Raw genomic sequence first — 24701 nt, forward strand, 5'->3', positions numbered from 1 at the left:
ATTGGTTTCAAAAACATATTTTATTTTTATTTTTTTTTTTCAGCGTCATGTTAATGTCTATAAAGCAATGCTTTCCGACTACTAGGATGTCATGAGATGCATTATTACTGACTGGACTATGCTTACGACCCGGATACAGGCGATCAATCGGCCGAATATCGTGGCAATAGTGAGCCGAAGCTGAAAAATAACACGACAAGACATGTCAAACATGTTAAAAGTCAACGTTACGTTGACAATTTTATTCGATGGCCGATCGGCCAAACTGTCAACAAGGAATACTTTTGGAGTGTTATGTGGAGTTTTCGCGAAGCTATTCATAAAAAGTGGGCGGAATTATGTACCGACAACTCTTGTTTTTTGCACCACCACACCGCACCGTCGCATACTGCATTGATTCTTCGTGAAAATTTCGCCAAATTTTCAACCGATACCTGAACCTGAATTGACTCCATGTGACTTGTGGCTATTCAGCAAACTCAAACGACCGCTCCAGGGAAACTATTTTTAGTCATTAAATGTAAATCGCTACGCGCACTGAAGACTATTCCCGAAATTGACTGCTTCGAGATTTGGAAGAAACGTTGAGACAGGTGTATTGGGGTCAAGGGGGATTACTTTGAGGCGGACGATATAGATTTTGAAGTATATGCAACGTATGTCAAAGAGTGAAGCGTTAAGTGAGGAGTTCATTTCCGGATGTCGGTCCACGTATACACTATGTATGTAAATAATCGAAGTTACTGGAACTTTTCTTGAAGAGATATGAAAATAGGAAAAATGCCATAATAACCGCGCCCACCTCCACCCAAGGTTATATTTAAAACAACTAAAGTTTGCAAACTCGTTAAAAAATCTGGTAAAAAGCTTTAAATTTTACGGCGAAGGTATGGTTATGAATCGGTATAAAAATTACAATGGCCGTAAGTTTGGCCAGTTTTTTGAAAAATATGTATACTCAGCAATTATTCGATCAATTCCAACCTAAATGGGTGCATAAAGATATATCAAGTAAATATGAGGACCTCTGTGCCTATGACTGATTTTTACCGATATGATGATATAGTTCTTAACCAACTTAAGGCGACATCTTTTCCTGATAATAATATGGAATATATAAAAATTGCCAAACTAACAGCTGGCTTTATACTATATAAGTACACCGGTCTACATGTAAAATATCTTAGCAAGTTCATACATATAATATAATTTTGGATAGTATACTAGTATACACAAGTTTGTTTTATTGCTTATACGAGAATATAAAGGGTTTGGTTCCCCTTCTTTCCTTGTTATACTTGATATTTTTAGTTCCTAAACGAGTAAGTAACGAACAAAAAAAATGGGTTGATGCATATGTATATGCCAAGGGTTTTTAAAAATTAAACTAACAATATGTGTAAATTCTTCTAGAAAAATATTTATCTAATTTTTCATACAATTGATCTAATTTTTCTAGAAGAATTTCAACTTATGTCAAAAACTAACTCTGGATCCAAAAAGGGATTATTTCTAAAATAGTATTAAGGTCTTCTAAAGACAATACATTTCCAGAGAACTGGTAGCCTAAATATAGCATAAAATAAATAATGCACCTTTATGTAATATTGTCTGTTGTTATAACGAAATCAGCGTGGTGTTCTCTACCTGTGGTAGAGCTTATAAATTGAAAGGATTTCAGGCCCTAGCCATTAGTATTTCATGAGCATCGAAAGTGCTCTTTTCAAATCGCAAACATGACCATAAAAACTGAAGGAAAGGAAAAAGTGCATTGTTCACTGGCTTCTCGTATTTATTCCTACAGACAATCTCTGAAAAAATTTACTGACAATGCCACCAATTTAATTCAGAACAAGTTGTGTCTTACAAAGCAATTATTTAAACATAATGCTAAACATGTGGAGTTTATTGATTTCCAAATGGCGAACGACATAAGACAAGAAGCGAAATATATGAATAAGCTAAAAATGGAGGTACAACTCCTAAAGGTTAAACAGGCGAAAAAACAGGTAAAGAAACTCAAGAAGAAGAAGCTTACGATCATGGAGAAAGAGACCGCGTGACTAAATTAAAGCGTCTTGGCTCTGACGATGAAACTATATATTTTAGAAGGCATTAGTTTTTATGTTGCTAGACTTATAAAGTGTTTCCAGAAATTTGATTATTTATTTATTTTTAGAATTATCAAGTTATTGTCTATTAAAATTATTATAAAGACAACACTGCGGCAATAAAAATAGAAACAGTCTAAATTCGTGTTTTTCTTTAACAATTTATTTAGTTCTCCAGCAAAATGCTGTTTTGACAGAGTCGGACCGTAGAGAGAGAAATGAGATGAGTAGGGTTCGCTGAGCATATAAATGTTTAGAATTGGAGACAATTGTGTGGCCGTATGAGTTTATATAAGTACGGATCTAGAACGAAGTTGCGCAAGGTTTATCCGAGTGCTCGGGGCAACTCGAGCTCTTTGTCTGCATTGGGCGTTAGATTCCTTGTAGGCCATTAACTGAGAAGAAGTGGGTGAAGGTTTGAATGGCGGTCAGTACGTGTCTAAATTTATTTGCGTCCGAAGTTTGGTCGGCATACTGTTTGGCTTTGTCGAATTAATCAAGGAGAGCCCTCTTGGTATTCCTATTTTTGGTCGGCGCACTGTTGGATGCTATCGAAGTAATCAAAGAAAAGTTTCTTAATGTTTCTAGAAGGCGGCTCAGCTTCAGTCAGAGATAATAGATGGAGAGTTTTGGTTTCAAGCAGACGGCTGTTGATACGGTTTCGAAGAAAACACTCAACCAGAAACTCCTAAGAGATTGGTATATTAAGTTCCTTTACTGGAAGTATGCTGGCCTTGCTATACAAATATTCAATTGAAGACCTCAAAGGCATCCCATCCTGTAATCGTTCGGCGTGCAGTATTTCAATATGATTTTTCGTCTGCAATTCACCACTTTCAGGCCAGACCATATCGGTCCATTGTAGTTTATGTCCGACCGGTCGATTGTCTTGTATGTGGCCACAAACATTTCCTTGTTCTTTCCCCAACTGCCGGCTAGCACGTTGAGAAATTTGTCGTGGCTTCGTACTTTGGCCGTAATCGTGGTACTATGAGAAGTAAAAAGAAACAGACTGTCGAATGTAACACTTAAATGGTTGCTGACTGCCGGAATTTTAACCATCGACTGTGATATTACGATCCAATCTGTCTCATTCATACATTTGGGAAGTATGGTCATTGTGGGGGGAATGTAAATCTCCTTGTAGAAAAGAAGCAAGAAACTCGGATTCGTACTATATTCTCTGCTTTCATACAAGAGAGCAGAAAGTGTTGAATCGAGCATGATTATCAATTATTTTTTCTTATTTCCCGACTGCACAAAGGGTTCATAACCCGACTAAGCTCATGGAAGTTATAAGCAAAACTTGTGTTGAATTTCCTTAAAGACTATATTCCAGACCTCATGAATTTTATACCGCATTGGAGGAGTTTACTTTTAGGCATAAATTCGCTGGAATTTAACGTAATTTAAATACCGAATAACAAATATTTGGTTTCGTTAGTGAGTCAAAGTGACCTGCCAGCCCATATGCTGGTAATATATATCCACATCGTGCGTTAACTTTTGTTCATAATGCGTACTAATTTCCATTCACTTACCTTTCAGTTTTTTCAACGCGGCTTTGGCTTCTTTCTCAGCTCACTTTTCGTTTCACTTATTTTTTGTTTCTTGTAATACCGGGTTATGATATATGAAACTTATTATTCGCTGCAAAGAGAATGTAAAATTAAATAGATAATGAGTTAAAATCGTGTTATAAGAAAGCAATACATACATATATGTATATGTAGAGAGCTAAAGAGTTAATTTCGTACACAAGACTTCATTTGCTTTGTGTTATAAATAAATAGTTACGTACATATGTCTTTTTGTAAAATATATTTTGTATATTTAATTTTTATAATTTAGACGAAATTAAAAAATATCAGAACTGAACAAGCCAATACAGATTTTAAATACCAATTCACAAATTCTCTTTCTTCTTTTCTCTTTAGTTGACGTCAATCTGCAATAATAACTTGAGCTAACTCTTGTTTTCCGCTCATTGATTTACGTTGATGATTTTGAATTCATATGCTGAACTACGTAGTATGTCATAAGTCATCATAAAATCCCTCAGTGACAGTTATTTGAATATATGAATATTTTTCTCCAAAAAAAGATCCATCAGATGAATATTGCCATTTTTCAAACAAAGAATATAAAAAGGTGATTGCTTAATCTTTCATATCATAAAGTTTAAGTTCTGCTAACGAAGCTTTTTTCTTAACGAAGCATTTATTTTAACGGTAGTCCATCCAAACCACCCTCCATGATTGTACATTCGATAGTTTTTAGCTGCTAGACATCTTCATCAGATCTCTGTATTTTATTTTCAGGTTTTTGAAACTCTAAGTGAGTCGACGAATTCTTTATGTAGAAATTTCGGATAGCTTTTCTGTTTACACTCAGGTACTTACGATTTTTCTGTTATCCCTTCGGCAAGTACGCCTTGTTATATCCTGAATAGTTTACACTACTTATGCCACGAAAAATTATACAATTATAACACTCAGAAGGAAACGTTATGCTAATATATAACTTATCAATCTGTACGTTCGTCTCTCTGTATATAAGCGAGCTAGTTCTCAGTTTTTGCGATATCGATCTGAAATATGTTTTCTCTCCAAGAAACTGCTCATTTGTTGGAATAGAATGTTACGAGAAATATTGACGAAAAAGATTATTGTTCAAGGCTTCAATGCAGTCGCCGAAGAAACTGTTAAAATCGACCAGATCGTACCACTATAGTATATGACTATCATACAAACTGTTAGCTACAAATCAAGTTCTTTAAGGAATTATTTGTATTTGTGAAGGGTATAAGAATCGTTGTGATTTACGTGAGTACCAGCCGGTGATGGCCTAGCCTCATGGCGTATTTAAAAGCACATAGATCAGCGCCCTAACTAATGCTTTTTGCACGTATTTTTTGGTTCCAATTGGTCGGGTGGAAGGGACACCTTTTCCACCTTGGTCGGATTCGAGGCCGATCTAAAACTTCTGGCGTGCTGTGGGTCCGGCATCCGTCCGCTTTGCGACTCCGCATATTTCAATACTACCTGTTCCCAGTGTTACCAGATAATAACATTAATTCTGACAAGACTACGCTGAAATTTCGAGGCAAGCCAAAAAACAGACATAGTGTACATTGAATTTTAGTCGCCTCTTACGACAGGCATACCTAACCCCTGCGCGCTAGGGGTTGTGAATGGTATAATAGAACCGGTGACCGATATTAAGTTCTTTCTTATTTTTGCGTTTGAAGTCTTCACATTTCATTATCGTTCGCACCTCTTCATCGCCAGTACAAGAAGAGTAACTGGTGATATTTGGATGTCAAAATTTCTTGGCGAAATTCTCGTATAGCCCTTGAATGTCAAACCCAATTACCAAAAATTACTAGTAGAAGCCGATATTTGGCTTTTAAATATAATCTTCTATATCCGCTTAGGCTGCATTGGTAATGATACCTTTGATACCTAGTCTAGGAAATGCACGATATTTATATTAAAAAATAATTAAAATAAGCCATTTTCATCTAAGTAATTATATATTCAACTACATTTTACGGAAATCGATTTGATACAGCACCTGAAGCGATTCGGTATGAAATCGTTGACGCGTTAAAAGTTTAAACTTTTTTCATTTTCTTTAATAAACCGAATTTAATGTTGATTGCCCTTGAAGTGAACAGAAATCGTGATGATTAAATTGACAAGCGTTGTATTTCGTTCATTAATTTACGTACAGACACGTCGCTGCACGAAACATAAACAGAGTTATGAAGTCACCAACAACTTGGGTAACTTAGACCACAGGCGCCAAATTATATGTTTTAACGGCTTGAAGCTAATCCGGTTGCATTGAGTAATCTTGATCCTACTACTTTTAAATATAAAAATTCTCTAAATAGCAAAGGCCGATAAAGTAAAAGAGCTTTTTCGGCAGCGAACTATGAGGCCTCCTTTCTGCGAAGCCAATTTTCGCTGCTCGTCACAAGTTAGACGAAAGCGTGACGAAATCACACAGAGCATAAATAAACGGCATTAGAATTTCCATTGTGCGAGTGACAGAATCTTCACTTCACCCGACCACTTAGCGCAGAGCGAAGTCGCGTTGACAAGTACACGAACATGCATAAGTCAGTTCATAAATTCGGTAAATTGCGAAAGCCAGCAGTGGCAAATGCTAATTGTGTGCGCCCCACTGACACCGAATCGCACGACCCACTTGCGTTCGGCAAATACTTGGAAATTCGTATGTGTGTTGTTGTACAGCTACACAACTACTTAAGACAAACAGACAAATGAAACTATTCAAATAAATAATGGCAAACCGCAAAAAAGAAAACTCGCAAAGCGCAACGGGAAAATCAGTGACAAAAGTTTCAGCTAACAAAGTTGCGTTTCAAACATAAAACAACCGTAATGAAAAGCGGAAAATGCCATAAAAATCGAAGTGAATTATCGTCACTTGTGTTTCATCTGCGTGTGGGCTCCAATCACTAACACATACATACCGACTTGCTCATATAACACGCGGACCACATTCTGCATACGCTGATGTGTGACCACAATGCAGCTTTTCCGGTTACGCCAGCTCAGCTGTCGGGAGTGTTCGAAATGCGTTAACTCAACAACCCTCTTACAGGCCAATACCCACTGATGACTTAATGCTTGAGTGCGAGTTATTAATACGCGCATGCGTAAGTTGCTCAAAAGTAGATGTGTTGGTGCGAGAACCGGGAAGTTAAACGAGCGCCTGGTTGTAACCGCGTAGTTAGTTAAATATGTTTGGAAGAACAAGTGCTCTAACCGACAATTAATGATATTACCATTAATAAGGAATAAAGGAGTGCTAATATGTTCAGAAATAGGTGCGGGAAAGCCAATGCCAAAAATTTTAGGTAGAATAATATAAGTTAAAAACTATTAAAATATGATCCGATGAGTACTTAAAATTAAATGATCAACCTCACTCTGTAGACCATGTTAGTTTTATAGACAGCACATTATTTTCTGGCGTACGCCGATGATATTGATATCATTGGCCTCAACAATCGCGCCACCAGTTCTGCTTTCTGGTTTAGGTTGAACAAAGACGCAAAGCAAATGAGTCTGGTAGTGAATGAGGACAAGACGAAATATCTGATGTTATCAAACAAACTGTCGTCAGACTTGCGACTTGGCTCCCACATCACTGTTAGCATTACTTCGAAGTCGCAGATAATTTCGTCTACCTTGGAACAGTTATTAATACCAACAACAATGTCAATCCAACGCAGAATAACTGTAGCCAGCATGTGCTACTTCGGACTGAGTAGGCAATTGATAAGTAAAGTGTCCCTAGACGAACAGAACTCATTATTCCCGTCCTGCTGTATGGTGCAGAGGCGTGGACGATGACAATATCTGATGAGTCGACGTTACGACTTTTCGAGAGAAAAGTTCTGCGAAAGATTTATGGTACTCTGCGCGTTGGCCACGGCGAATACCGCAGTCGATGGAACAATGAGGTGTATGAGATATACGACGACAATGACATATAAGTTGTTCAGAGAATTAAGTAACCGGGGCTACGCTAGCTAGGCCATGTCGTCCGAATAGATGAAAACACTCCAGCTCTGAGAGTATTCGACGTAATACCCGCCATGGAAGCAGAGGAAGAGGAAGGCCTGCACTCCGTAGGAAAGACCAGGTGGAGAAGGACCTGGCTGTACTTGAAATCTCCAATTGCCGCCAAACAGCGAAAAGAAAGAAAGACTGACACACTGGCTATAAACGCGTAAGCGGTGTCTATGCCAATAAAGAATAAGAAGATATTCAGATTTTATGTGCAAAAACTGTTTCGATTATACCCTGAACAGATTATATAAAATTTCCCACGCAATTTTTGATAAACTGAGGTATTTAAGCCATACTCGCCTGTATCTATATACGCGAACTTATATATAGCTAATATTTGTCATGGGTTATTGCACAAAGCCACGTTAGAATGTTCAAAGAAATTGTTTCGCAAATCATGTCTTTGTAAGGCAAACGGATTTATTATATTGTAACGGTTATCTGGTATGGATTATTGCTCAAGCTAACGTTTCGAACAAATTGTTTAGATCCGGCCACTTTAGCATATAGACCAATCAAATTCTTGTTGGGAAGATTGGAAGCTGCGAAGGTTTTAATGGGATAGGTAGTCATTTCTCTAGTTTCTTTATCTCATTTGTCCCTGTTGTAATCGCTATGTCTAATACGGCCCGTTTATTTCTTGGAAAGCAAATGTCCAAACTTGTAAACTTGTAGATACCACTATGCGATATACATAAGGTAAAATTACAGTGAGTAGAAAAGGAAGAGGCGAGTCGCGGTAAAACCAGGAGACAGCTAATAATCTGTCATTAAAAAGAATTATAGAAGATTTCATAAAAATCTTTAGTAACTTAAAAAGATCACAAATTTGAAAACACATCTTGAGACGTGCTAAATCGACTACATAGGTATGTTTTCTTTTATATTGCGGAATTAGAAGACAAAAACAAATGTTTAAAATCGAAAATCGTTTTATTGTATATTTTCCATTACTATCCATACATTTTTCCATGCGTTTGAACCAATCCTTTAACCACTTTTTCCACTTTGATTGAGATATCTTCAAAAAATAGGGTTTGAAGGCATAAACCGCTTCTTATTATAAATTTTTTTCGTACGAAAATAAATCATTCGGTGCCAAGTCAAGATTATACGGTGGACTAGTATTCAAATCGATGTTTTGAGTGCTCAAAAATGCAGTTTTTGCAGTCAATTTGTGCTCGCATTGTAGTAGTGAAGAATGATTCGTCTTCGGTGGTTGTTTTTCTCGATTTATTGAAAGACAACTGGCTCAAAAATGATTGTGCATCACTCAGAATATTTGGTTCTGCGATATTTTGTCATGCGGTTGCAAGATTTTCAGTTTTTTCAAAAAAACCGGCACCTATTTACTTTGAAGTGCTTTCGTTAGATTCTGCTCAGTTGGAAACAGCCACTCAGACTGCTGTTTACTTTCGGGCTCATACATATAAATCCGCGTTTTATCGTCTATTGCCTGTCATAGACATATTTCGAAACACCGTTATCGTATTTTGTAACATTTCGCTCGACCAATCGACACGAGTCTTTTTGAGCGATCAATAAATTGTGTGGCATCACACTTAAAGTTTTTTTTTTTTGTTTTTTTTTTGTTTTTTTTTTTTTTTTGTATCTACAAACAACTGTAGACAGAAGATTTTTTTAAGTTACTGTAAACAATGTAAATAGCGCTGTGTTTCGAACCGTTTTGAGTATGTATAACATCAAAAATAAGAGGGGAAGAGAGTTAGGTAAAAAGACTGGTGCCCAGATCCACTTATGTACATGGTTGGGATCTCTGTAGGACCCCAATTTTTTTTTTTTTTTTTGGCTTGGAGCATTTCTTGTGAATTAAATGAGATCAACTATGGAAATCTTTAGTGAGATGCTAGTTAGAGAAGTAGTTGAAAAGCACAGTCTACTCTTTATCAATATAGAAGCTTGAGAATAGTAGAATACCTAAAAGAGCACGTTCAAGTAAGTCAATCCAATAGCTACACTCTTTAAGCAAACATTCATTAAACTGTTTAATATTATTACAATTTTAAACATTTTTCCAACTGGGTGCCTGCGCCATCAAATGCATACTCACATACCAAACGCAAGCAAATCAAATAAATAGAAAAACGAACGAAACACATTTCTGTCGCTTGTTCTCTTGTGGTGCCATTTCACGTTGTGTTAGGCCAAGCTTTGCACAGCCAACGGTCGCTGCGTTATGCGGCTTAGTCGGCTGTGCGCCTGGTCCAGCCAGCGTCTATCTAACAAAAATCCAAACTGGTCCGCATTATCTATGTGTGCGCATACGTTTTCCTTTCTTTTTAGCTGTGCTCACAACTTAGTATATGTATGTGTGTCTGATTGCCATGCATAGTTGTCTAAGTATAAGTAAATGCAGACAAATGGCTAATAACAATGCTAGTTGTTTGTGCTATGAAACGCGCGCTGGCGCACATACACACACACAAATGTATATTAGCTGCCTCTAAGCTAGTTCATGATGTGCCTGCATGTGTATATATGTATGCGGGTATTTATGTGCTTATATAAGTTCTGCCGTCATTCTACCGTCGCTATTTATTAGAGAGCCAACTAAAGTCGCTAGGCCGGTTTTGGCTGCTACAAAAGTTCACAAATGTTCCATTTGACATTTGCTTGCTCAGTGTGCGCCTATCACGGAAAGTGTACGTGTGTGTGTATGTGTATTTGAAATTTTGCACAAAATTCATAATATATTAAATGACTCAATCGCCGCTCGTAGCATTAATGAATTTCGAACTTAATTCGGTATTAACTCCGAAATGCACTTGTTGGAGTTTGTTGGCCCACAAACGCCGAAGAAAACAAATTTTATTAATTTTTACAAATTTGCTTAATATAACAGGCCTTGGCGCGGATTACGCATACACATAGAACTGAGCACTTGCATAACACTATGCTTTAATGGCGACAACGAATTTGATTTATTTGCTCAAATCATCAATTACAGTTAAGTAATTGAAACTTAGAAACCGCGAGTCATCAATTAAGTTGTAGCCTTAGCCTCATCTGCAGCGCCGCAGTGGCTTTGCGCAGAAGCAAAAACATTTTGTAAGCCAGCATTTCGGCAGCGCGGCGCTTGTCATTGACTCACGCATTGTCAAATCGTTTCAATAATTTGCATACCACAACAAAATTAATAACAATAATAATGCTACTTCTTGCGTTTTTGAGTTTTGTGCTAAAGCGAGCTGGTGGCTGACTGCAGCGAGTCACGCTTGCAAATGCATACGCTGCGAGCGTGCAATCGGCAACTGCTAAATATTGTCGAATTAAGTTGACCAACTCGTGAAGGTGTACCAGCTGCCGCGCGACACCGCAAGATTAAGTTCAGCTACACAAAAAAGTTGGAGAAGGAAAATCAAAAAAAAAAAAAAAAAACACACATTTGACCTACATCGGGTTTCTTAAAGTTGATAACTGACGACGCGCGGCGACTAGCGTTCGCAAATGTTGCTGACGGCCTCTCCCACACCGCATAACAACAACAAAAATACCACAAAACAACAACACTGCTTACGCTGACCAAAAACTCGGTTGAGCCGACACACTAATTTAGGCTTGGTTTATCGAGCATTGACGCGGACTGACGTTGACCGAATACTCTGTTATTAATTATAGTTATGCCGCTTTATTTTAGGTTTTTTTAGATATGAACTCGCGACTCCGCTGTAGCTTTCAACTTCTGCATAACTAGTTTATGCGTATATGTAAATGTTGTGGTTAGTTTGCTTTCAGAGTCAAGTCGATTGATGGAACGCCTACGCGCTGCAATTTTATGATTCACACGCTGCTATGCGCTTTTGTATAGCGTCAAGTTGCCATCTATACACACACACACACACACACACACACACACACACACACACACACACACACACACACACACAGAGAAATATATATACAATCTGCCACCCACACACACACACACACACATACACATATGGATAAGCGGCACAGCCATACAAATATGGAATGTGAATGGTCCAGCGATGCAAATGCACCTAAATGTCCAAACAGCGGTGAAGGTCTTCCACGTTGTGGTGGCATTAAATGAAGCTGAAGTATTTATGAACTTGTTTTGTGATCTTTTCGATCTTAAAAAACGTATTGAATGCGCGTTGTGCGCGCACTTGTTGTGTTGGTGCGCGTGGTTTGTCGCTTAAGTCCTTTGTTTGCATAAAAGACAAGTGCATATATATATATGGCATGGTACAGTTTCTAAATAATCATACACACTTATAAGTATAAGAGACCTCTCTAATGTGTGTGGGACATCTGGGAATGCAAGTACAAGTGCTTTATAAAAACGTAGTTTCATTTAATGCAGTATTTGTGATATAAATTACAGAAGGTGGTATGCTGTGCTCTGTAAGACGTTGCCAGCTGTATGCGGAGGAAGTACAGTTCTTTGAGTAATAATAAATTCATAAAAATTATTTCAGCTTTAAAATAAAAATTTGGATTTAAACTTGGATCAACCAGAGAGCTTATTAAGATAGATAAGCAAAATAACAAGACACATTTTACGTACACTGTAAAAAGTTAATGAAAGAAAACTTCAGTGTCAAGAAATAAAAGTTTGAGAACATTTTCAAATTTCTTTATACCCAAGATAAAAATGACATTACTGCAAAAAAAAGTATCTTATTTGATAATTATTCACCCAACAACACCCTTTCAGTAATAGGATTTACTGATTATATAATACTGATTATTATAATGACGATGGATCGGTGAGTGAAGAATAATACAATAAAATGAAAAAACCAAAAAAAAAAAAAAAAATAGCAAGCAGATTAACAAGTTCACATCTATTGACGAATAATATTTTTTGTCACTTTTTGAACGAAATTTGATTTTATTATTCAACATAACAGTTCATTTGAAAAGTCCCCAGCCTACCATAGCAAAACACTTTTTGTTTTGTTTTTTTTTTTTGGAAAATTATTATTTTTAATTCAACATACACTGCTTATGTCGACCGTTAAACTTTCGATCAAATTTTTTAGTGCAAGTTGTCCTTTGCTTCAAAATATTCTGTTTTGGCAATCACCTATTCACCCGACGAAAATTTCTTCCCAACAAGCATTCTCTTGAAACCTGAAAGCTGAACGTAGTCGCTGGAGTACAGATCTGGCGAATACCGTGAATGCAGAAGAAATTCGAAGCCAATTCGTGGATTGTTGCCATTGTTTTTTCTGCCTTGCGACATGGTGCATGGTCTTGATGAAACAGCATTTTCTCTTCCTAATCGCTTTTCGGCGATTTCGTCCTTTAAATGGTCCAGTAACACTATGTGATGGTTCTTCGTCTTTCAAGGTAGTCAATAGAATTATTCCATGCGCAACCCAAAACACAGATGCCATAACCTTTCCAGCCAACTGTGGCATTTTCCACGCTTTGTAGCGGGTTCATTGTTTGCGGTCTACTCGGCTGACTACCGATTGGACTTGGGAGTGAAATTATGCAGCCATGCTTAATCCCATAATTCGACGCAAAAACCCCGGTCAAATATGAGCTCGCTCGGCACCCACTTTATCATACCCAAATATTCGTGAATGATATGATGTCACGTTCAGTTGATATCTTAAGAGTATCTGCTATCTCGAACAGCCTCCCTTTACGGTCAACCAAAATTATTTTGTTGACATTCTTGATGTTTTCTTCAGTAAAAACTTCGGTGCTGATTTCACCACGTCTAAACTTAGCATATCAATCCTTGACGGTTGATTTACCTGGGATAGTGGCCGAAAACTCGTCACCAACCCAAGTTTTTGCTTCAACTGTTGTTTTTTTTTTCTTCAAAAAGCAATATTTGATCAACACGCGGCATTCCTTTTTATCCATTTTTTTCCTGCTGGTAAACTTAAGACACCTTTTAAAGGGTACGAAAAACATTTATGCTGCCTAAAAAATAAGTTAACGGTTAGTATTTAAGGTAAAAGTCATATATCATGTCCCTATGAGATCTTTCCAAAAGTCTGGCAATTATACTGAAAATTCAACATAAGCAAAAAATATTCAAAGAAGTGATAAAACACATATATATCAGGTTTTCTTGGGAGGCAAATGCCTCAACTTTATATTTATCTCAAAACAAGACTGCCCTCTCTGACCTGCCGCCCAAGTACATAGCATGTGTATAGCAATTCAATCATGAAGAAGAGGACCGCACTTTCATCAAAAGCACCATTACTGGTGACGAAACGTGGATTCATGAATATGACGCCGAAACTGTCTAAAAATCTAGCAAATGGTGCTCCAAAATTGAGGCAAAATCAGAATTCACTGAAAGCATTAAAAAATTTGAAGACCAACTCAGTCGCGGCTTATAGCAAGTGTTGGGAAACTGGATAAAGCGTTGGCATGCTTCTATTGACTCGATATACAATATTTTTTGTATTGAAATGTAGCTAGTTTTGTTAATGCAGTATTTATTTGAAGATTATGGCTGATCAGCTGTTATTCAAAAATCTGTAAGTATATACGGAGAACATAAAGAATCGGTGCATCCACGTACATTTGTTGCAATGAAATCGCTCTTGCTATTAAGTTTTTGTGGTCTTTCTCACAAATTCCCTCAATACTAGCTATTGATAGCATATAATACCGTTAAGTCATGAACATTTAGTGCGTTTCTTTTGTGTACAGTCATTTCCTTCTATTTAGCACACAGCAAACATGAAGCAGAAAAAATCTAAAATGCTGACGCTGACCAAAATGCAAGCGGCTCTTGTGTCATTTAACCTTTTAGCTTGCGAGTTATTTAGAGCTTTCATTGGCTTTTTGCCCACATTTTCATTTTATTTTCCTCTCCGTCGATGCATTGTGTTTCGTATTTTGATTGCCATTCATTTTGAGTCTATTCTATTTACTGTTGCTTTGAGTTAACTGCTGCTTGCATTCAATATCCGTTATGCCATTCAACTATTCGTCAAAGGTGCTCGTCGCACGTCGTGAGCTCTTCGACTAAAAGCTGCGGCATGTTTCTAACATTTTCTCAAGTTTTTACTGTTTCTTGTCTGCTTTTTCACTTCTTTTCTTGCTCTTTCCTTTCTATTGCTTGTTTTTATTATATTTTCCATTATTTAATTTATTTTTTTCTTCAAAAGAAAAAAAAAATCGTACAAGGTAATTGATGATGTTTGAAAACTTCTAAACTTTGGTCCATTGTCCCCGTAGTCATATTTTATTTTAAATTTTTTTTTTCGTACTATTTAATGTTGTTTGTAGCGCGCTGCATTGATATGGTCTTAATGGAGTTTTCAAAGTTTCTGGATTTTCTAAGCCAATTATTGCTTTGTCTAAAGAAATGCACCGTTGCATGTTTGCAGCGCTTGTGGTCTATTAATTTGGCGAAAAACAAAAGATGTTAGCAACGCTCGCCCCCTACCCACCTTACCTCAGCTCACGCTGCTGAAAGCACTCAATTGCTAGACATTTTCTTAATGCACTGATAATGACTTTTAATAAACACTTTTGGGTAGTAAACCAAAGGCAATAACAACTTTAATATGTGCGCGCCGAATGCTTGGCACCGTTAGTTGAGCGCGCACAGCAAAACAATAACAACAATGCCAGAATTCATTAACACGCTTGCATACTATAAATCATTCTTGAGGTCATCACTCTGCGCCGACGCAAAAAAAAAAAAGAACAAAGTGTTCGAAATAATCGAAATAATTTTGTAAATTAAAATCACAATTATGAGCGCTGCCAAGGAGTGCGAGTGCGCTGCGCATTGTGTGCAATTAAAGTAACAGCGTTGTGAATTGTGAATTGATTTTGCTTAATGAATTTCGAAAGCAGTCATTTTGCTGAGTTGTTAATTTGTGATATCGGATTTCTTTATATATATACACATACACATGTGTGTGTACATAAGGTAAAAGCGCAAATAAGCATATTTAGTTATGCATTTGCCTGCTGCCACTGTATTTCCATTGACTTTTATATGAATATGCCACCGTTATGTGCATTGCTTGAGCTGAGGTGGGCCTCTTTGGCTTTATCATTGTTTTATTTCAATTATCGAACACCTTCATTTCATTTTATTTGCATTGCAATGCACTTTAACTTTCCCTTCTTCGCTTACTGTGACAATCAGTGGTCATTTACACCTGTTTGCTGGGCGCTACTAATTTCTACAGCAACTGACTACCCACCAAACTTAATTATTTGCGCGAGAAATATTAAATAGTTTTCATGGCAGAGAGGTCGGATAGAGGATTTACACTATGTTCCCGGAATGATCTCCAATTCACTTAAGCAGACTTAAGCTGTCTAGCTGACCTTCGAAAATAAAACTGTCAAAGCCGCGTTCGAAAAGTTTCATATTTTTTTACTCCGAGACCTGGTTTTGAAGTTATAAAATGTTGACTCAAGCTTTTTATAATATGTATAGCGTTTGTTTGTTGGGTTCAAAACATTTCCATTTCACTTAAACACTTATATGCGTATGTGTTTGCTATATTGTAGGGCAAGATATGAAGTTATAGGCGTATATTGTAAATACATAAGTGCATATGCTTTTGCATACATAATTATTTTTACTTTTTTACGTTTGTTTACCATACACCAAGAGTGAAATGTCACACAGTTTACGTGACTTCGATTTGCTGACATAGTTTTTTTTCCTTTCTTGGTGCATTTATTCGCATAATAATGACAATACAAGCGACCGCCGCCAAAACATCATAAACATGTAAAATAAAATTTAACTTGAGTTGCACCGTAGGTAGAATACCCTTCACAAATAGCACATATAGCACAATTACCATATAAGAACTTAATTTTGTTCGAAAATTTCTGCAGAGATTGTACCGTTGCCATAAAAAACCATTCAAACCAAATTTCGTGAAGATTCTTCGCCAAATAAAGAAGTGTTTCATATGAGGTCTTGGATTTGATCGGTCAGTTTGTATGGCAGCTGCATGCTATAGTTTTCCAATCTGGAAAATTTCTGCAGAAATTGTATCGTTGCCATAACAAATCATTCAAAACAAAATTGTATGAAATATTTCGACAAATAAAAAGTTGTCCATTCAAGGACTTGAAAATCAGTCCGATATAGACGGTTCCCACAAGTAAGGAGCTTTTTGGTGAGAAAGAAGCTGTGCACAATTTCAGATCAATATCTCAAACTTAGAGACTAGTTCGCGTATATACAGACGAAAATAGGAACATACTCAGTTCGTCACGCTGGCACTCACACCTAATATACCCCGTACATATTATAATTACAAGCAGATACTAGAAACATTATGCACGAGACTACGGATGCTTGAATTTAAGTACTGATGACAAAACGGAAGAAGCTTTGTTATACTTACTTTGTATACTTACTTACTTACTGAAATTGTCATCACATTATTGGCTTGATGGACGCATTACTCTCTTTCTGGAAGCAAAGAGGATTTTTTCCTCAACTGATGCTGCTTTAAATTTAGCATTATCAACTTGAAGAATTGCATTGTTCAATAAATTTTATTGGCTGTTTTTAAGTGCCCTTGTAACATACACGGAGTAGATTTTCCACCTAACAGTTATAAGCAGCCTGTTGATTGAATTAACAGATTTTTTTCAAACGATCAAGAAAAACTGTTTCATATTAATGATAATCATTGGGATGATTATTATAGGAAACCAATTGTCTATGAGGTATTGAGTCATAACTAAAAAAGTTACTTATCCGTTTTTGGAAGTTAGCCTTTAGCATCCAAATAGTATCCTTCGAATTTTGAAACTGAACTTATTTCGAACATGATATAACTATATTAGGAGTATGACACTATAAATACTTTTACTAAAAAATACAAATAGGAATGTAATTTACATTTTAGATAGGGGATAACGTTTTTCGATCAAACTTTTTTGAGAGTGCTATAGGAGGTCAAACTTGGATTTTCGAATAATACGAAATATTTATAAATCCGTTGCACATTCTTAAAACGGCAGTAATCGAAATTCCTTTAAAGGTTAATCAATTGAAACAATGTCGCTAAAATGGATATTTTCGTTTTAGTTCACAATCTCTGGGTATAAAACTTTTGCGCATTATGATCCTTATCATAAAGCACTGCACACATTTTCAAACCAATTTTTAATGGTTGTAAAAAATCGTTTCTCGAGAGCATTTATTAATTTGGCGAGTCCGCATTTCTTTTTAGGTTCTAGAATAATACGAGCCAATATCGGCCAACTAGCTTTAACATATGCGCCTTTGGCGTATTTCATACCATACCATTTCTTAGACTTTCTATCATAAATAATATTGAATCCCTACGCTTTTTGTAATATAAAACGGTAGGAAGCTTTAGTTCCAATATTTCTTTCTATAAATTTACTAAAAGTGAAGTTTTGCGCAGACAAACAAATTGCCTGCCAAAAATTAATAATAAGAAATCTTCAGAATATATCCATATACTTATACTCAAATTTGTGAACTGTTGTATGTGCACCTAAAATTTAATGAGAAATATGGAGTAAAGTATTATATATATTAGAGTGACTCAAAACAATTTTTTATTTTTTTTCGTTTGGTACTCTGAAAAATAGGTTCCTATACACCTCTAAGGGAGCCTCTCCCAGAATGAGTTCTTAATTGTATCAGAAAGGTCCTCCTACTTCCAATTATCATATAGAAAACCTCCACCTACTTGAAAAAATATCTTGTTCCATTGATTTTGTAGGAAATTGAATGCTCTACAAAAAAGGTCTGTACGATTTTTTCGTAAATCCAACCGTTTAAAAGATGTTAACAGTTAAAGTTTGATTATCTTGGGAAAATTTTTTATTTCTTATGGATTTTATAATCAACGAACTAAATTATTATGAACGCTGAAACTCATAGGTTTTTGGAGAGGCTGTCTGAGAGGTGCCTAGGAAACTATTTTTCAAAGTACCAAAAAAATTTTTTTTTGTTGATTCTATTAGAGTGAATTGATATTTTACGATGAAACTTAATCGAAAAATCATAAGAGACCATTTTTATAGCGCAGTAAATTTCCTACGAAACTATACAACATTTCACATATACATACATTTCCTACAAAACTATATAAAACCAACCTGTGGAAATCAATGTCACCGCTAAAAGGATGATGGGACCGCTCTGAGGTAATCGGTGTAATAGCCCAACACGATTTCATGGTCTAACCAAGAGAGAAAGGAACCAGGTAAACAAAAATTGGACGATGTCATTTAAATCTTTAAACGAATTTCTATTTCTCGGGGACCACTTGACAGATTTCAACCAAACTTAGTGCATACATGCGATTGTTTTTGCCCGCTCTCACACCTCTAACTTTTATGTGATCAGCTCTAGTAATCATGTAATGAGCTCTAGCTGCGGTCACGCTTGGCTGTCAGCAGATGGCGCTGTATTGTCCATAATGTTTCTTATATTTTTTTGTCTTCATCTTGCTGTTTGGATCGTTTTATCCTGTGATCAACTCTGACTTCACAATGACGGCAACCTATGTTGATGATACTACACTGACACCCTAATACAGCTTCCGGAAAAATTCAAATGCAACTGAATGCGCTAGAATCATGGCTCACCAAATGGAACATTGATATCAATAGCGAAAAGTCCGTGCAAGTAGGATATATCCTCAAGTACAAAAATTGCCCTCAAGTGGTTTTATATGGTCAGTTGTTACCAACAAAACATGCGCAAAATATTTGGGGATTACAATTGATAAGCAAGAGGCGCACTTGGAAAGATCATGTAAAAATAAAAAACTTAGCTAAGGTTAAAGTTGGTGGAGCTATACTGGTTCCTTAGAACAAGATTCCCTCTCACTCTAAAGGATAAGTTGCTAATTTATAAGGTAATACTTCGGGTGATCTGGACGTACGGCATTTCAAATGTGGGGTAATGTAGCGAATTTAAATTTAAAAGTAATTCAATAGTCCTTTTTATGTGAGAAACGATGTCCACCGACAGGATCTAAAATTATTTACTTTAAGGCAATCGGAGAATTTAGTAGGCGTTACCTCTTCCGTTTTGAGAAGCATGGTAATATATTTGAGGTTCAACCGCTGGACAATAGTTTACAACGTAGTAGATTGAAAAGATACCACTCGCTAAACCTCCCCTTTCGACTCAATTTATGTTTAGAATTTAATTTTATGTATTTTCTTTTGGTTTCTTTTTATTTACTGAATATCATACTCATATCCTAATTCATCCCCATTGTACTTTCATGAAATTCAGTTATTGGTTTTTTTTATAATATATTTTTTTTGTTGCTCAAAAATCCATATAATTTTAGTAAGGTAGGTAATTTCTAAGAAACATATACTTATAAATAAGTCATACATAAAAATCACTTCACAACTTCAATGTATGTATGTATGTGCTGATAAATGAATTGAAATGGCGTCAAACGCTTATGAAGACAAAAAGAAGCAGTTCATGCATGTTCAGCATTTGTTTGTGCAATTCAACAATTAAAATGTATAAAATGTTAAATGCAATGTTTTGTCTGCATACATTTGTGCAATTGTCCAGTTGTTTGTGAGCGAACTCGCAAATAGCGACGAATTAAATATGTCTGCGCATGCACGGCCGCATTTAACTAGTTGCACGTTCAGAAACGCGCAGGCGTGTGCTTGTGCACCACTGTTTGTGTACAAACAATTCAAGATAAACAATTATGAGCGCGATAATATAGCCAACTTCAGGCAACTAAGACCAAAAGCTTTTATTTTTATACAACAGCAACAACAGGAGACATCATAACAACAGTTATCATGGATGTATGTTGCTTCTCACTGCCTGGGCCAAGACACGCCACGCATTTGTTGTTACTTTATTATTGTTTTAATGACCAACTGCGTTAATGTGACCAATGTTTTTGCCATTAAAAAGCAAGAAAGTTAACAACGCGTCGACACGCACTCGCTGACAGCGGTGGACAGCAGCTGGTTACCAGCGTGGTTGCTGTCTCAACAAAAAAGTGATGAACGAAAGATGCAGCAAAACAAACAAATGAAGATTACAATAAATAAAAATAATTTAAATTAACAAACAGAAATTTGAAAAATTAACGATAGCGAAAATAAAAGTTACGACAACAGCGAGAAACGCCCACCAACCGAGCTGCGCGCACGCGCTTTCTAAGCAACAACAAAATACATTTAAAAAGCAACAAAAACACTGCTAGTGACAACAAGTTCTGCGTTGACGTGCCTAGTTTGAGCATTTCTAGCGCGTCAGCACACACACACACACACAAACAAAGAAGAACACACTTACTCACACACACATACAGAAGTTTGTTTTACAACGTCTTCCATATTTGACAAACTTCAGCGCTTGCTTGCTGTGCGTTGGGCCAAAGCGCGCCGCCTGACGTTCGCTCTAATCACGAACGTAAGCGGTAGCTCATTAACGGACGCCCACTTTGGGCAAGCAGGCTTTTACGCATCAAACCGCATACTCGCATTGAAACATATGTACACACGAGTGTCCAACTGTATGTGGACAATAGCATGTAGACAGCTGCGTCAGCTCCAAAATACCCATACGCGTATGCCCACTCAGCGTGGCGGCGTGCTTGTGGCACTCAAGCGTATTCACAGACCACATTTAAACATACTATATGTATGTATGTAAGTGTGTAGTCGTCTGCGCGTATGGCGAAGTGCTTGCATTTGTCTGCCTGACTTTTAAGACGCAAGCCAGCCAGCCGCCTATTTGCCATCAAATCTCAATTGAATTTTCACTTTCTGTTGATTTTCGAACTCTTTGTCTGTCCGGCAGCAATGTGTTGGCATGCTTATAATGTGGATAAAGCCGGCGATAAGAGCCGCAATAACAAAATGTTATTACGATAAAATTACATGTGTATATACTATATGTACATACATAGAGACATACTTAGGTACCCAAACATGTAAGTGGTCTGGTTCAGGCGTGTCTATTTCAGACGCGTGGTGTTTTTTGTGAGACTTCGTCGTTAACACACTTCTGACCTAGTTTGCTAACGCCCACATAGTAGATGTGTTCACATATGTTCATATGGACGCACAAGAGTTAATTAAAATTATATAGAGCATAGTAAAAACGGTTGTTGGCTTAAAATAAATATGCCAACCTGCCTTTAAAAAGCATTTACTTTTTTCAGCGGCGCTTGCTTTCTTTTACATAACTATGGAATGTTCTCTGTTGTCCGATGTGATCCTTTGGTTCGGCCAGAGGACTCGTATCATTATGCTTTGGAAATTAACATCAAAACCATAGCCAACTTTGCTCATAATAATACACAAGACCTTTGTTTTCGGTTCAACTTTGCGAAAGCTAATTTTAAGAAAATTAATTACGAAGTTTCTAAAGTTACGTGGCCAGATTACAGTGGCAACATTGAATTTAGTGCTTCCCAACTTTAATGAAACTATTTTAAACTTGTGTGAAAAATATGTTCCGAAGTGTATTGTTACTCATAAAATGAGTTCTAATTTATGGTTTTCGAAAGAATTATGTAAATTAAAAAATAGAAAATCCCGTGCTTTTAAAATTTAAAAAAAAAAAAACTGGTTTAGTTGCTGACTATTCAAAATATTCTAAATTGCGCCGACAATTTGCTGAACTTAACAAAATTTATATATTAGTTATAATAATTATATAAATAAAGTAAAAAATAATATTATACGTAATCCAAAATTGTTCTATGGTTTCGTCAACTCCAAACGCAGGATTTCTAATTTCCCGTCCGCTATGAAATATAAGTCTAGTATGTCCAGTGACAATCACACCATTTCTGATATGTTCGCTGAATTATTTAGGTCCAATTACTCTCCAAACTCTCCAAGAAATGTTCCGCACAAGTTATGTTCGATTTCTGTCATTAATGCACCTACCATTTCCGAAGCAGACGTCTTATATCAGTTAAAAATATATTAGAACAATCATACAATTATGGCCCAGATATGATTCCCTCGTGCTTTCTTAAGAAATGTGCCAAATATATATACCAACCCCTAACAAAACTATTTAATTCATCTCTTATGCAAGGCTTATTTCCATCCAAATGGAAAAAGTCATTTATAATTCCTTTGCATAAGAGTCATCTATTGAAAACTATAGGGGAATAGCAACGTTGTCTGCCATACCTAAACTTTTTGAAGCAATTATAACAGACGACATAACCTTCCGGATCTCCCCACTAAATTCTTGTTCTCAGCACGGTTTTCGTAAAGGGAAATCTAGATTAACTAATTTGCTTGAATTTGTATCACATGTATCAACGGGTTTTAGGGAGAATAAGAATACTGATGTTATATACACAGATTTTAGTAAAGCTTTTGATAGAGTAAACCATTCAATTCTTTGAATAAACTTGATCTTCTTGGTTTTTAACCAATATTTCTAAAATAGGTTGCTTCTTATCTTAGTAAAAGAATTCAACAAGTCATATTTACCGATACTCTTTCCGACATAATCAATGTTCCTTCCTAGTCATCTTGGCCCAATTCTGTTCTTGTTATTTATTAATGACATATCATCTGYTGTTAAGTTTTCAAAAGTTTTATTGTATGCTGACGATGTAAAACTTTTTAAATCATTCACCTCGAATAGHGAAAKATGTCRRWTGCAAACAGACTTAAACAACCTAGTTTCTTGGTGTGTTAGAAATGTCATGCCATTGAACCTTAAAAAATGTAAAACGATGTGCTTTTCACGTAGATCTGTAGCCCCTATTATACGCATTGCCAAACTTTAGGTATGCAGTTTGGTTGACTTGGGAGTAACTATGGACCCCAAACTCAATTTTAATCTTCACACATCTTCCATGGTTTTTAAAGCTATAGGTGCTCTTGGGTTTGTTAAACGTTGGTCTAAATAATTTAGAGATCTGCTTACCACAAAATTTTTTTTTACATTTTTGTGAGGCCTATATTAGAGTATGCTTCCGTGGTACGGAACCCTTGTTATCAAGTTCATTCTGAGAGCCCGTTCAAAAACAATTTTTACTTTTTGCCTTAAATCATTTGCATTGGGATCCCAGTTAAAATCTTCCCCCTAGCACTAATCGTTTAAAACTTATAAATCTCCCGACACTCACTAATCGTAGGGAAATGCTTGGTATAATATTTCTTGTAAAACTCATTAATGGGTCAGTCTGTAGCCCATCTCTCTTGTCTCATATTAATTTTAACATTCCCGCTCGCTCTACCAGGYAGTTTAGACCTTTACTTTTAAAATTTTCTGGAACAAATTTCGAGTTAAACGAACCATTCCGCCGTATATGTCACGATTTCAATTCTCATTCCAGCACATTTGATCTAACCGATTCACTCTTTACCATTAAAAAAATTATTTTATTTACTCTTAACAAGTTTAAAAATTATAAACTTTAATCTAATTCTTAGTTTTGGCTGTTGAAATTTTAAGCTGTTCAGCAGCTTAAGATCGCAACGCTTAAAACTCCCTTGCCTTTTATGACTCGGCAAATTCCGCTCGTTCGCGGATTGCGCCCCTCGCGTCGGTTGGGCGGGAGGAGGGTAATCGTTGGGTACTATTATTATAATCATCCTACTGAGCGTACTATTCGCAACACCATCATCCATTTTGAGACTCATCATTCATTATTGGTTAATATTCGACTGAATAGACTACGTCCAGCATGCCGTGAAGAAAATATAGCAACCGTAATTGGTAGCGTACAAAATTCAGCTTGTGCAAGAATTGAAACCCCTCGACCTTACTAAGCTTCGATCTATGTGCTCTTGAATAGTTACAAGAATCCGACGTTTTCTAACCAAATCAGTGGGTATGTAGGGGCGAAGAGTAACCTAAAGAGATTCGAGAGCTGCCATTTTATCCAAACCAAATAACGGTTTGGTGTTTTTTGTGAGACGGTGGAATCATCGGTCCATTATTTTTATTATAAACCAATTGAATTTTCACTCTCTGTTGATTTTCGAATTCTTTGTCTGTTCGTCAGCAATG

General features: G+C 36.4%; 1 protein-coding gene across 3 annotated transcripts in view; it reads right to left on the reverse strand.

The window, feature by feature from the left end:
- LOC108970690 (mucin-19) overlaps positions 1-24701 on the reverse strand; it is a gene marked incomplete at its 3' end in the record, with an annotated part of 244357 nt that overhangs the window by 148839 nt on the left and 70817 nt on the right. For all 3 annotated transcript variants that reach the window (XM_018936213.1, XM_018936214.1, XM_018936212.1), the window contains 1 exon segment: positions 3653-3761.

The sequence above is a fragment of the Bactrocera latifrons genome, unplaced genomic scaffold (assembly GCF_001853355.1).
Source record: "Bactrocera latifrons isolate USDA-ARS-PBARC rearing strain unplaced genomic scaffold, ASM185335v1 scaffold_309, whole genome shotgun sequence".
Classification (NCBI taxonomy): Eukaryota; Metazoa; Arthropoda; class Insecta; order Diptera; family Tephritidae; genus Bactrocera; species Bactrocera latifrons.